This window comes from Alexandromys fortis, unplaced genomic scaffold, assembly GCF_014885135.2.
Source record: "Alexandromys fortis isolate MF-2015 unplaced genomic scaffold, M_Fortis_MF-2015_v1.1 scaffold_190, whole genome shotgun sequence".
NCBI lineage: Eukaryota > Metazoa > Chordata > Mammalia > Rodentia > Cricetidae > Alexandromys > Alexandromys fortis.
The window spans coordinates 197,728-213,139 of NW_026068059.1; the positions used below are offsets into that span (position 1 = coordinate 197,728).

Genomic DNA, 15,412 nt, shown 5'->3' on the forward strand with positions numbered 1-15,412 from the left:
TTTCTGTTGTTTGGGGTATTTTGGAAAGTGTTAAGCTAAGCTATCAAGGAAAACATTTTGGGGTGATATGTGGGAAAGAAACCTCACTGCAGAAATAGGGATTGAACTGCTTATGTAAATCAGTTCCTCCTCTCTTCAGTGATGCAGTGCAACACTCCTGATAAATATCACTGTGCATTATGGGGAGCAATCCACTCAGCCCCAGCAGGAGGGGCCAACGGGCTAATTGACTGTTAGGCAGCTTTTCCTGGGGTTCTGGCCCCTGCAGCTTCAAGGAGAAATAAAAAGAGAAAAAGTGCGTGGTTGCCTAAGCATGGCCTGCACAAGGGAGAATACCAAAAGACAGGCTAACATGGACGATGGAAAGCCCACAAGGCCTCAGTCCTAGACAAAGAGCTACAGGCGACTAAGGAACACTGATAGTGAGAATCGTAGTTCTCCCCAGGGAGGAGCACACCAATTAGTTATCCAATATCAGACGATCAGCCCTGAAAACATGCATACAAGTAATAGTATATGGACTGAGCAGGCTGTATTTGTGTGTTTATAAATGTGTGTTTATAACAACAGTTGAAGACAAAAGTCATGAATTTGACAGAGAATGAGGTGGAGAGTATAAGGGGGTGTTGGAAGGAGGGAAGAAAAGGGGGAAATGATGTAAGTATCTTATAATCTCAAAAAATATTTCAAAAATTGCCAGTATTCCCCTCCTGCCTCCAGGCTAACCAGGGCTCTGGGCAATTGTCCCATCACCTGCTGGGGCCTGCCCACCCTCATCAAATCCCCCGGTTCATTTTTCACTTTGATTGAGTCTTGATGGCATAGTGCCAGGTGACATCTGAGGCAGAAAGACTTTGTAAGGAGAAACACACATACGACACCTTCCCTAGAACAGAGGCGGGACTACACTGGCATCTTGCTGGAGAAAGGTGAGTAGGCAGGGCTGGTTACCCTGTGTTCTCCTGTCTCTGGGATGGCAGGAGCAAAGTCTCTATGTAGCTATTCCAAGAGTCTCCTTCAGAGTCTTCTGGCTCTCTGACTTCAACTGAGGCAGAGTGACTACCTTATTCTTGAAGGATGAAGCCGAATAAAGGTTGGCTGAGAGGGAGGAAAGGAATAGAAGCAGCATGGCCTTCGTGGAGCACAAAGAGACACGCCCAGTTCTCTGCCCAAATGCAAAGACGTTGTCTCATCTTTCAGCAATCTCTCATCCATTGCTACCCATCCCAAAACCAGGACATGAGTGTGTTTGGTTAGTGGCCCCTCACTGTGGTTTATCGATTATAGTTATTGGCGAACATAAGCCTTCCTGGTTTGGAGAGACCCTGAGCAGATGTCCATACCCCAACTATCTTTGTGTGTGTTTTCCTAGCATCATCATTCATGGTAAGGCAGTGAAACACACACACACACACACACACACACACACACACACACACCCCATAGGGGTATCAACAAATGTACACATGAAAAAACACACACATAATCAATTATATACAAAAATATTAAACAGACACAAACCTACAAAAAACACATAAAAGACACACATGCATATATGCAGACTCATGCACAAGCTGCACACATATGAGCGTGTGTGCACACTTGCACACATACATCCAAAAGCATATGAAAATGCATGCAAATATAGAATAGAACACAGACATATCCCAGGCCAGACTTTAGGACACATATATTTACCTCTGCACCCTGAACAATAATCAGGACTATATTTTTCTCCTTTCTTCTCTGTCCTGGGAAAAAAAATCACAGAAATTCTAATAGGGAAGGCTGGGAAAGGAAAATATTGACTTCGACAGCACAAATATCTCTTTCTGACAAGAAAATGTTAATTTCCCCCTAAATCAAATGTTGACAGATATCAGCTGTGACTGGAGACCTGTCTCTCTGGGAGGAGTTCTCTGCTTCAGAGAATGTGCGCAGTCTGAAAGCTCTCTTCCTAAAGGTTAGCTGGCATCACACTTTAGCGGGGTGGAGCTCTAGACCTTCAGGACTGTCCCAGTGTGTTTGCAAGAGCTGAGATCCCTGGGACTCTGCAGAGCAGGAAGGCAGAGGGGCAGGTTCCCACTTGATAGAATGTGCTGTGTCTAGAAGCCTGGGTCCCTACACAGCCGGGCAATGGGATAGAAGCTCTGCTTACATGTGCTGTGGGGCAGGATCTTAAGTGGACATGCAGGAGGAGAAAGTCTAGGAGCAAAGAGAAAAGCTGAATACATAGGCAGAGAGAATTTTTCAGAATCGCACGCTTTACCTACCCATTTCCTCCCTGCTCCTGAGATGCACAGTGTAAATACTCTTTATTCAACACCAATATTTTAAAAATTCTAAATTAAAATTCCTCTACTTTCACACACATACTCTCTCTCTCTCTTTCTCTCTAACTCTCTCTCACACACACACACACAAACACTCTCTCACACATTCACACACGCTTGCACTCTCACATACACATACACACACTATCTCTCTGTCTCTCTTACACACTCTCTCACACACTCTCTTCCACACACATACACATGCTCCCTGTCTCTGCGCCTCTCTCTCTGTGTCTCTGTCTCTCTCTTTGTCTCTTTCTCTCTCTATCTCTGTCTCTGTCTCTCTCTCTCTCACACACACACATACACACACACACACACCTTTAACTTGTTAAGTTTGAATTGAAGAACGTGGTATCTCCAACCAGCAAGCTCTGACAGTCTGCTCGGCTAAGGCCAAGATTAATGCAGAAGGTTGGTGCAAAGCTGCTGCAGAGCTGCGTGCTCGGAATACGAGATGCCGTGCAGGGGAAAGGCCAAGAAATATGTCTGTGCTTGGAGTTTACACAAGTCTCCTTAGCAACTTGTCTGGATTTATTTCTCCCTCGGTGTGTGTGGGTTTCTTCCAAATCCCAAGTGAAATGGGAGTCGAGAGCCTTAGCCGGCTCCTCTTTCCTTTCTGCTAGGGCAAAATCTTTTATGTTGAAGAGCAAGGCTTTCATCACTAGCTCCTTCCTTCCCCCACCCCACGGACACAGCTCTGATTCTTTGCACTGTGCCTCTGTGGATCATCGGGGACCTTCCAGAAATCCAGGGCTCCGTGGTGCAGGCGGGGTGGTGGTGGTGGGGGTAGACAGAGCCCGTTGCAGACGGCCAGTTTCTTGCATGTTCCCGTGTGTGACGTGTGTGAAATGGTCCTGTGTGACAAAAGAGGGGAGACACAAACAAGCTCCCCTCTTCTCTGCCCCTCCTCCCGTTTTGCCTTCCTTTCTCTATCCACCCCTCGCCCGATGCCAAAGGCCCTGACGTCTTGATTAGAAGACGACTAGAAAGCTGCGAGCCGGGCCTGACTTCTGGGCCTTTGCTAGGCTGGTTTCGGTGCGGCTGGGCATGCTCAGAGAAGACACCCTTAAATGCTGCTGGACTGAGGGGAGCTGGGGCTGGGCATGCTCAGAGAAGACACCCTTAAATGCTGCTGGACTGAGTGGAGCCACTTTGCCTTCCAGCCTAGAAGAGCACGGGACACTATTCGAGGGCCCACGCCTAAGGAAATCTTAACGTTGTCTGTTACTTTCCCCTCGATTTTAGAGTGGGGGGGGGGGGGAAGAGAAGCATAGCCAAAAAATTTAAGGTTTGATTTTGGCTCTTTTACAAACAGATGTTGCTTGTCATCCTGATACGGTTAAGCAGGCAACAGATTGTGTGTGTGTGTGTGTGTGTGTGTGTGTGTGTGTGTGTGTGTGAGAGAGAGAGAGAGGGGGGGGGGAAGGAGGCAGGGAAGGAGAGTATGCCTAGAAAGTAGACGTAATAACCTGGGTAACACGGGGGTCTTGCCTTTCTAAAGCCTTTTGTCAGAGACTGTATAAATTTGTGACCTGTCGATCTGGTTGCTGTTCTAAATAAGGGAATATGGAAATCAGGAAACCCGGATGAGAAAATCAAATCTTCCTGGTGTGGTGACAGGGTGAGATGCAGATGTGTAGGGGTAACTATGTCTGCCTGGAAGTGGCCCTGCACCCTTATGTAAGCACAGGGCCTTCTGCTTTATAAGAATCTAGTCACTTGGGTGAGGGTTAGGTGATTGCTTCTTCTCGCAAGCATCACCGTGTAGGCTTCAGGCTAGGGCTCTGACTATAACAGTCAGAGCTCTGAGGATGTACTGGCCATTTACAGATTGCATATTCTCTCCCTGACAGGGTGCAATAGACTCCGTCTTTTCTTCAACACCCCTACATTCTAATCTCATTGTGACGCGCCTTCCCAGGAACAAATCCTGGCTTTGACTAGGAAGTGTTAAGGTTGGCCAGCCTCCTGGGAACACTTGTGCCGCACGCCGTTCACTTGTATTAAGGAAATGACAGACGCCTCACGTTTCCGTGTCGAGTCAGACTCGCATTAGCTTTCATTTGGACACCCCCCCCCCTTGCTTTATTGACAATGCAGCTGGAGTAGAAGTCGTGGGCTGGCACCTGGGCATCTTAAGGAGGAAGGAAGATGGCGATTGGGAGCAAACTTGGTCCTTCCCGCAGTGAAAGCCGTCTTTCGTAGCCAGCTGCACGCGAAGCAGCTTGGGACTGGCAAAGCCTCTAGCTCCTTTGTTTTACCAAGTGTGCCGAAAGCAAACCTGGTCCTAGTCCTCGCTCTCCGGTTCTCGCTCTCAGCGCTACATCTGTTTCCAGGGAACATTAAGGAGGGCCAGACATTTCCTTAATTACGGGAAACAGAGCTGCACCGCTCAACAAAGTGAACGCTTACTTTTCGTCCGACTCTATTCCTCCAGACTATTTTCACGTCCCTATTCCCTGGTTGACCTACACATGCTGCCATTTGTCATTTTTCTTAAATTATTGATTTCTTTTTTAAGTCCAGGAGTGTATAGTCGGGAGATTATATATGGAGTGTCTGAGCTGGCTTGGCTTGAAGGCCAGGAGAACTATGCCCTGCTGTGGGATGACTCTCCCCTCTTTTTTTCCCTTCAATTCAGAGTTTCCTGAGAAAAGACTTAATTCAGCCTATATGACTTCAGTACCATATTGTAGGCGTAGGAGATTTTTTCACACTGCAGTCTAGGGACCTGGTGGCAATATCAAAGGTGGAAAGTGTGGTGTCGCATCGTGTAAGGGCACAGTGAATCGCCCTAGGAATAGGAACTTCTGGATGTGCTTTTTAAAAATTTTTTTCCAAGGCAGGTTTTCTCTGTGTAACAGCCCTGGCTGTCCTGGAATTCACTTTGTAGACCATGCTGGCCTTGAACTCATAGAGATCCACCTGCCTCTGCCTTCTAAGTACTGGGATTAAATGTGTGTACCATCACCTCCTGGCTGGATGTGCTTCTACTGTGGAAGCAGTTGGATCTTCACACACACACACACACACACACACACACACAGAGAGAGAGAGAGAGAGAGAGAGAGACTATACATACAGACACACACAGAGACACACAGACAAACACACAAAAGAGAGACTTCAGAGAGTAAAAGAAAAGGCATTAGAAAACAGACAGTCTGTAGGAGGCCTTTCTGGCCTCCCTGCTTCATGATGCTGGCTGCCAAGGTGAACGCTGAAGGGGGTATGTGAACAAGCTCCTTCCCTCCTTTCCTTTCTCTCTCTGACTATTTTCTTTATCTTGCCTCCCCCTCCCTCCTTCCTTCTCTCTCTCTTTCTTTTTTTAAGTCTCATTTTCCCTTTCTCTCACTCTCGCTGTCTCTTCCTTCTTTTCTTCATCGAAACCCACCTGGTGTGCTGGCCCTGTCATTTTGGAATAAAGGATGTCAGTGGGACAAGCATCTTCAGAAGTGAAAGGTGGCTCCTCCTTCTGTGGCAGTGCTGCTGACATCACCACAGACTTGATGCTCACGGCCAAAGGCCTGCAGAACTTAAGAGTCCTAGTCAACAGGGAGTCCACCTTCCCTTAGTGTAGGAACAATGAAACAAGGCAAAGCCAGTGTCTAAACTGTGGCCCAGTGGGAAGGTGAGAGGGCAGTGGAACTCAAGTCAAGAGCCCTGTTGCGGGAGGAGAGGGGCAGACTTGGCAACCAATCACTGTGAGATATCTGCTCCTTTGGCACAGCCCTGTTGGTGGAGACTAGATGTCTCCCAAGCTGATGAGCAATCAGAAAGTTAGAGTGTTCTCTTGGGGTGCTACCTCATGCCAAGGGAACATACCCCTGTGTGCCCATTACGCCTTCCCATCCCTGATTGTCGGTGGCCTCTCTGACACATTTCTTAAGCAAGTAGTCTGGTAGAAAACACTGGAATTTGGGACTATTCTGAGATTTCACATTCCTATTTGATGATTTTTTTTATTATTATTCCTGGTTTTTAAAAAAAAATCCTTTTTAGAGCGCATTGGTAGCCAGGGAATTTCCAGGGGGTGGGGGATGTGCAAGTTACTTATTTGTAGAGCCTTTTATTATGGCTCACTCTAGAAATAAACATAGCGTGCCCCAGTGTTGTTTTCTTTTCTTCTAGGAATAAATTTAGTTTTTAAAATGTTTCATTGTGCCCTTGCTCTGATGCCACTGACGCATTAACTTTACAAAAACATCGAGCGACAATTCGAAACCGATCGAAAAACTAAGTTCTGTAAGTTGGTTCTTAGAAATCAAAATATTTTAAATGTCTTGTTTTCCAGGTGTGGGTGGCTGATTTGAAGACCCTGGCAACATGGAGGTTGCTTTTCAATATTCATAAGAAGTTGGCTTTCCAGGTAATGGCATTTTTCTCTACTTACCTGCAAACCTTCCATTTCCTCAAATACTGCAACTGTTAGGGCTTTGAAAACTTATTTTTTTTCAAGTGTCACTAAATTTTTAATTTTACAACCAATCAACCTATCTGTACTGCTCCTTGATTCTATGGTGTTTGGGCGTTTTAATTTCATAATAGTGTTTGCTTCTTTTGAAAGCAATTAGGCAGAATTCATTTGAAGGCAGCAGGTACCTGTCTTTGAACTCTTTGACTATTTGGATATACATATGTATATATTCTAGATTTCAGAATACAGGCTTTATGTAAATCTCAGAAGGTTGGTATTGATATTTTTAAGTTCTGTTCAACTTGGTGACAAATTAATACTTTCTGGAACTCTCCAATATCCACCATGTGGATAGGTACTGAGCCCAGCTCTCATCATTCGGGCAACTTCCTTTTGGTGCCGTTGAACCACTTCCTGCCACCTAGAAAGGTTTACAGGCATCGATGATCTAGCGTCTGACACATTACCTTCCCCTTTGTTTGTAAATGCCAGCCTCATGCCTTCCCATTGGTTGCTAGCTGATAGAGCCCTACGGAATCTTGTCTCATGGAATGACCCAAATTTGGAAAAAAAAATGAACCCCGTGTTCTTCTCTGACACAAAGAAATTTCTCAAAGAAGGCCTTCAGTGGCTGCTTCAGGGAAGGTAAACAAACTTATCCTCTCCCAATGTAAATATTAAATCTTTTTTAAAATCTTCTGGTCGTTATTTTGATTTCTGAATTTAACATGTTAGGTTTTTGGAAGTTGATCTTAGTATATTTGAATGCATAGCCCTTTATCCTGTGTTTGAAAAGAAGGGAGATGGTCCTAAAGGAAGCGCAGGGTTGAGTTCCTTTTTGAGGTCTCACGGTGTCTTGGGCATGTGGAGGCGGCATTGTGCGAAGGAGCCTGTGTGCAGCTTGATAGATCTTAGTGCAGTGGTGACAATTAGTGTACACATTGTCACACTGGCCACAGTGTAATCTGAATATTCTTTATCTCAAATAGGTAGGAGGTGTTTCATACTTGTGACTTTAAAAAATTAGACTGTTTTCAAGTATTTTGAGGTGCCTTAGGACCCAAGTCTAAACACAAAGTTATTAATGTCCAGGTATACAATGTGCCCGTGACCTGGAGGTATTTCATGCAAGGGTCTCTGGGCATCTACACTATCACTATGGTATGTACCCTAGCAGCAGGTGTGGGTTTTTTTTTTCTTGCACCATCAGGTCAGTGCTCAAAAAGTTTTGAGTTTTAACTGGTCCTGGTGGCACACCCCTTTGGTCGCTGCACTTAGGAGGCAGAGGCAGGTGGATCTCTGTGAGGTTGAAGCCAACCAGTTCTTCAGGAGTTCCAGGTCAGTCTGGGCAAGACAATGAAATTTTATCTAAATGGGGGTGGGAGGCTAGATTTTTTTAATTATTGGGATGAGGATGACCTAGCCTATAAAAACTAGTTCTCACTAACTGGAGAGTTGGAGCCCATCAATCCCGTAAGTTTTTCAATAGGAGCTACAATTCCCATATCTCAGCAATCCTCCACGATGTTCAGTGCCCATTTTTAAATGGCCCTGTCCCCATTCTTTTGTCAGAGACACTTAAGAACGATGTAAAACACCTGTTTTTATAAAAAGAATGAAAGTTTTAAAATAAATGATGTAAAGACTATTTGGGGGACTTCATGGTTTGGGGTATTGCTTGGCATGGTTCTCCAAATGGCAAACTCTGAATCATCACCCGCTTCTGCACGCTGGTGGGCATGGCTCTGGAGTGAAATGGGCTGATGAGGAACACCATGGTAACATCTCAGGCCCTCTTGTTTTCCTAGGTTTCGAGTTTACCTGTTAGGATGCATGCATGAGGCCTGACCTGCTCTACAAATTGCTCCCCAATCAGCTTTTATTGTTAGTAAAGCCTCTGTTTATCTTCTGGGCTCTCAGTGATGAATGTCTGCCTGACAAGGCAAAGGGGATCCTTTTGAGGGCCAAACTCCATAGTTTCCAGCTAACAGAAATTAACAATGCCTCTGGTAAGGTTGTTCAAAAGCACAAGGTATATGTTCTTCCTGATTGACATCTAAAGAAGGGACTGTCTACATGTCCATTGAGTTTCCCTGAAGCAGTTTTTGTCATGTCCATGTCTGATGCATAGTTGACAGAGGGGCCCATTCATCAAAGTCCGTCGTCTTGAATGTCTTTCCGTCCTACGGAGCTTCAGCTTTGCAGAAATACTGATTGCACGTTGACAAATGAAATCTTCCTATAATAAGGAAATAAAACCAACTTTATGCCCTTCGATAGTTTTAGGGGTAGCAGTGTTGCATGTCCTCTTACAGTTCAATTTTCAACATACACCCAAACTTGTTTGTGGTTCATATTTGGGCCAATAATGGGTTGCAGAAGCGATGGTGCAAAGCCACAACCTTCCTTGAAGATGAATCTTCCAGTTTGGTATAGTGAAATCCCTGCTAGGGTGTGTTGGGAACACTCTCTTCCAAGTTCTTTAGCAGTGCTTGCTGGTTAATTCCACTTGCTTTTTTTTCCCAACATGCAAATTAAAAGGGGGTGACCTCAGTATCCTTTACCACAGAATTGCAGAAGTTAAAAGAGTTAACTTGCATCCGGGTACTTGTTCTCTCTTTTTAGGATCTGTCTCATTCTGCTTATTGGCTATACTAGCAGTTGTTGAGACTAAACAGATGAGGATTCTAATAAAATGAGGTTCACCCAAAGCCACTGCATCAAGTGCGTGAAAAGCCAGGAGGTCCGCCAGAAGGAACAGGAGACCTTTCTAAGGTCACCCTTTGAGAGCAGGTTAAAAGAAACCCTTTTTATCTTTGACATGAATTGACCCAACAGCATAATCTGTCGTTGAACTAAATGACCCAATGACAAACTCTTTTGTTGGACTAATGGTGTTAACATTTTATCTTCAAGACAAGCCAACCCCCACACAAGAGAAGATGCTGAAGCCTGTTGCCACAAACCCGTAGATCCGAACTTGTGCTGATCGTCCACACAAGCTTGTGTCTATAGGTATGTGTCTGGTAGGCAATCTCACAGTCCACGGGCTCTGCCTGTTTGCCACTAGTACCCCCTCACCCTCTCCTGCTCTCCTTGTCTCCCCGTGGTTTGCCTTTCAGGGTGGTAAAAATGGAAAGTGGGGCTGAAGAGGAGGAAGCAGACCTCTTGCGCCACGATGGATGAGGTTAATGAAGAGGCTCACCCCATCCCCATGTTGCCTCTAAAGGCTCTCGGCTGTCAGATTAGAGACGGGGTTGGCAATGAGGCAGCAAGAATTCCAGGGATTCAGACAGCTGACTGCCGAGTGCTGAGTAAATAGACACACACAAGGGTTTGTTTTGTTTTCTGGGAGCCCAATTGTTCTCAAAGTTATGATGATCTTTTTCAGAAAGTGATAAAGATTGGCTGACAGCGCCGATCTGCTTCTGGCTGTGGTGTGGGCTGTACCTTGCAGCAGTCCCCGCCCCCATCAGTCAGCAAGTGCAGGCCACTGGGGCTTTTATTTAATAAACAAGATCATTGAGGGGGATGGACATGTTGACCTGCTTATTTATACTTGTGTAAATACACAACAAGAAAGCAAGAAGGACTTTTTAATTTAAGGAAGGAAAACAAAACAAAACAAAGCAAAACAGAAAAACCACAAAACACAAAACGACAGCAAAAGATATTCTGTTTATATCCAAATTCTTATTTTGCCCAGAGCAGTTTTCAAAGTCTTTATCATGCTTAAAAGACTGGAATGAAAATAATTTTATCCCTTCCCCTCTTAAATGTCACCATTGTGCCAGGATTGGAAAGCCAAGCTGACCACAGATCAAAGCAATACTGGCTATATTTGTCTCCTTCCAGCAATGTGAGCTGAAGAGTCTAAACAGAAGCCAGGGTGAAAAGTTGATGGGATTCTTGACGGCTCTGGAACTTTCACATTCACTTTTGCTCAAGCGTGGTACCAAGAGTTCCTGTCAGAACTCTGTTTGTTTCTCCATGGCGGGTGCTCTCAGCAATAACAATAAAGTCACTATGAACCTCTTATGAATACATTTTCTCACCTCCTGAGAGTCACACTGTTCAAGGGCAGCTAGACGTCTTTCTTCTGTAATATGTATGAGGACGATATTTTTTGTGTCTCTAAACCAGGAATGACTAGATTACGTACAGAGGTACGTACAGACGCAGATGGTCCACTTTCCATGCCTGCTTTGGCTGTTGCTTTGCATGGAGGAGTGTTGTCTGTGGTCTGTAGGACTCAAGTCAAGAAAGGTTCCCTACACCATGGTGGAACATTAGCCCAGAAGAGAAGGGCTGTCCTTACTGATGTGTGTCCTGTACACCGTCTGCCCCAGGCATTTATGCACGCACTCTGCAAACAATCTACTTGACCTGGCTTATGAGGCCTCTTTGGAGTAGCTGGAATGAGTGAACTGGCCACAGGGTTAAGCCAGCACCTCTGCGTGTTTGAGACAGGGAGCAGCATCACTTGGCGTCCATCATTCCCGTAGCCTGCTGCAGTGAGGTGTACCATGGATGGGGGAGTTGGAACCACAGGGACCCCGAGCTCAGAGTTGCTTGTATAGGAACAATAGCCAACTATAAGTGGATTGCTAGATTTCTTTTTCTTCTTTAAAAGAGATTTTGTAAATCGACGAGCCCAAGGGGGTGGGGGGCACCTTACTCTTTCAAAATCTCTAAAAGTCTCAGACATTTGATTCATCTGGTTAGAACATATTGTAGGAGGAAGCCCAAAGCCTCTGGCTACTGGCCACAAGAAACAGGAAATTAAATATTTTACACGATGATGAAATTCAGTATTTTTCCCTTCTGCCATGCTCATGAATGAATGGTCTTTCCTCAATGCTAAGTGCTCCTCTGGGATTCCCCCCAAGTGCACCAAGTATTCTACAGGAAGGAGCAGAAAGTGAAATAATGTCAAGCATCTCCCAAAAAGGCTCTGAAAACAAAAATTCAGCAGCCACTTTGGCATGAGGAAATTGAGCAGAAAACAAACTCAGCAAAAATCCCCAACTCTTCACTGCTAAATATATATCCATGAAGACTTCATACTTGAGCATAGTCTAACTTTTTCAAACTCGGAGGAAAAAAAATTCTTATTCTAAAAATTACATCTGACCCAACAACTTGCCCTGTGCCGTCAGGCTTGTGGGGAGGTCAGCTGGCTTTGAAAGCATTTTTTTTATTAATGTTTCTTATATTCTCTTCTATTAAGCATTTTAACATTAGCATTGTTAAACTGTGTTGAGAAAACAGAAAATGTTGGGAGTGTATCATCTACCCTTAGACTTGTACTCAGGAGGGACACACATTAGGATCATGAGTTCGAATGTATCCCTGAATCATTCCTGACATCTAAGCCGAGCTGAATAACAAACAAGAAAATCTCAAGAGAATTTGGGACCTTGCGGAAATATGAAAAAAAAAAAAAAAAACAGGAACAACAACCCACCACCACTTCCTAGGCGCTCTTATTTGAAAAGTCTGATCACACACTGCCTGAGAAGTGAATAAACAGGGGCCACTTAGATGATGGAGATACCATTCTGTGCATCACAACAGAAAAATACCTATCACTAAATAAGAGCCCACTAGAAGATGAACAAAACCACAGAAGTAATACAAGGACCACAAAATAAACTTCACTAAATGGATTTGCCACACATGTAACACACTTTAATGTCTACCTCAAATGTTTCAAAATAGAAACCACAATGCAGTGATCTCTACCTTGAGTCTTCAGTAAGCATGGTAAATAATTTACTTCCTTCAAGGCTATGATGAAAAATAAATGAAACATTATTTTTTTTGTCATTTCCATTTCAAAATATTGCCCTGTGTGTTTTAACAGGGGGAGAAAGCCGCATGGTGTGGCATGGTTCACTTTACATCTAAAGTTAACGTGATTTCTCTTTTCAGTTTGTTTCCCTGTCATTCCTCCTATTGTTAGTCTTCTGAATCCCTGTCTTATGACCACGATACCTCATTTCTTCAGCTATCACCTGGCCTCTCACCCCTGACAGTAACTGGAGATGGCACTGGGATCTTGCACAGAAGTCAACACGAGTGGTTCTTCATGGACATCTTTGTATCTAGCATGAGAGCTAATAAAACATGATTGGAGAAAAGGCTACATTTTATTTTTGTTATAACCACAAGCTAGAAAAAACTCAGGTTCATTAATCCACTCATTCATTCATTCAACAAACATTATAGATGCATACTTTGTGTTTATCACTTTGCTAAATGACAAATACATGACTCGAACTTCTTCTCCATGACTCTGGTTCCCTAACCCCTCACAGGATTGGATGGGTGTTGCAGAGACGCAACCCTCAATGAATCACATTTTAATCAAAGCCTGTGCTCAACTTCCCAATATCTAATCAGTTAAAGCATGTACTCACTAATAGAGAGTGTCTGCATTGCTTGAGATGCTGTCAGCCATGAAAACTTTAATATTTAGTCTGTTGGGATCAATGTTCCACGTCTCAAGAGTACCTACGGGAGATACTTTTTTTAAAGCTGCAAGGCTATAAAAGATAAAGCTAAAGATGCATAACTGCTGTGAATATGTTTAATAGTTTTGCTGTCACTTTTAAATAAGAATTTTTATGACATCATCCCATATCTTAATTGCATGTTGTTATTGCATGCCCGTAAATATTTACACTAATTACGTAATGAACTATAATTGCGCTAATACATGATAATGGGCTAAAATCAGTGCAAATAAACATGAAAAACCCACACTACCCAAAGAGCAGAATATTGGAAACCATTAGTGTTTTCAGACCAGCTGCTTGGAGCCTTGGACTCCAGAACAAAGCTAGAGGAAACCGTGTTTGGATCTGCAGGTATTTATAGAACTGTCTAGCTGTCCGATGCGTTGCATGATTGATCTGCCAACATTCTGGTCCATCAGAACATTCAGAGCATTTCCTTTCCTATTGCATCCTCTTCCAATAACTCTTCCCTTTCCCTGCCTGTATCTTTCTTGTGTTTATACCATCAGCTTAATTGTCCATGCAGAGTAAATTAAAAAAAAATAACTGCAAGTAAAAAGAAAAATTATTTTTTCTCTTTTTGGGTAGAGCAACTTTTAAATCTTTTATATAACTGGTTGGCTAGAGGCAGAAATCTCAGACATCCTTTGTGAATTCTCAAATGAGATCCAGGAATTCGAGTGTCCTGGTCAAGATGAGTTCACTCACGGTGCTTTTTCTCCCATTTGGAGTCTTGATAGCAAACCTATCTTACCAGGAATGATGTTTCAGCATTAGCAAAACAAGGGGCTGTGTATAAAAAGCACTCAGCTCTTCTCTTTTGACTTTTTATATTCCCATTTATCCGTTCACGTGTATACTCTTGCTTTGATTTAAATAGATAAAAGATACATATGTCCTATAGAAAAGATTATATATATACACATATATGTATATTTTATTGTCTATATTTCTGTCTATCCTCTTCTTCCATGTACCAGGTAGTACCCATGTTGTAGTATTAGGTGTTACCAGTATAGCTCAGGGTCTAGTGAATGACACAAAGGAGAAATTTCAAGAATTAATAAGAAGATTAGATTAAAAATTATGAGGTAATCAGACAAATAGTTATTTGAATTGAGGTTTAAAGGATGCACGAAATTTTCCTTGATAAAAAAATAATAACCTCCCAGTTTCCCCCACCAGTCAGGAAACTAGGTAGCTTTGATCCCACTAAGGCGGCCCCCTCCAAAATAAGCTTTGTACTAGAAAACTGTACAAAAGTATAGAGTTAGAAAAATTGGAAGACCCATCTCATCAAGGGGAGGAGAGGAGCATAAACAAACACCACTTGGTCCTTGGGATAGATTAGTTCTTTGAACAGAACCAGTGTGGCGGAGCTAGGCTCCCGGTGTGGCGGAGCTAGGCTCCCAGTGTGACAGAGTTAGGCTCCCAGTGTGTTCAGACACACCAGCACATTCATGACAAGTCGAAATGAGAGGTCAGCTAGGCAGTGAGGAGAGGTGGCCATAGGCCGAACAAACATCAGGCCACAGGCAAGCAGACCTAGAGTTAGGCAATCACCTATCCTGAGTGAGTCTTTCTCCAGCACTGGCATTGCACTCAGACTGAGGAGGAAGGAAAGGCTTGCTTTAAAATTTCAAAATTCCATCAGGGAAGTTTATCTCATTCTTTTATAAAGAGAAGGACAGAGGTGCATTGTCACAGGCTGCTAAATAAGTCATCAGGGAAAGAGATGTTATAAAATACTGAAATAACTCTGGGAAAATGGACATTTTATCAATAGGAGAATGTTGTGTTATAGATGTTTACAGGTTTGACGTGGCTTCTATGTTCTCTCTGCTTTGCTCAGAGTACGGTGTTCAACTGTTTCACTGTTTTGACTTCATCCATGTCTCCTCTTTTACTGACCATTTAGAAATTTCAAGTTTCAAGGGTACCAGTCCCCAATATCTGTCTCCCTCCTACCATAGAGCAATCTCAAGCCAGGGTCCCTGTGGTGTTTTCTCTACCTTTCTGCTTGCTCAGACCCTCTGATGTGTTGTTTCTTATGAGTGGCCCAAGTAGGCAACAGCACGAAGGACCTTTGTAAGACAAACTTGAAACTGCAGAGCCTAAGACATGGTAGCTTTCCAGCC

General features: G+C 43.6%; 1 long non-coding RNA gene across 2 annotated transcripts in view; it reads left to right on the forward strand.

Annotated features, from left to right (window-relative positions):
- Positions 1 to 6,828, forward strand: part of LOC126487385 (uncharacterized) — a 155,529-nt gene extending 148,701 nt beyond the window's left edge. For both annotated transcript variants that reach the window (XR_007588354.1, XR_007588355.1), the window contains one exon: positions 6,631 to 6,828. This is a non-coding gene — a long non-coding RNA (uncharacterized lncRNA). The remainder of the gene's footprint in view (positions 1 to 6,630) is intronic.
- Positions 6,829 to 15,412: the final 8,584 nt, after the last annotated feature.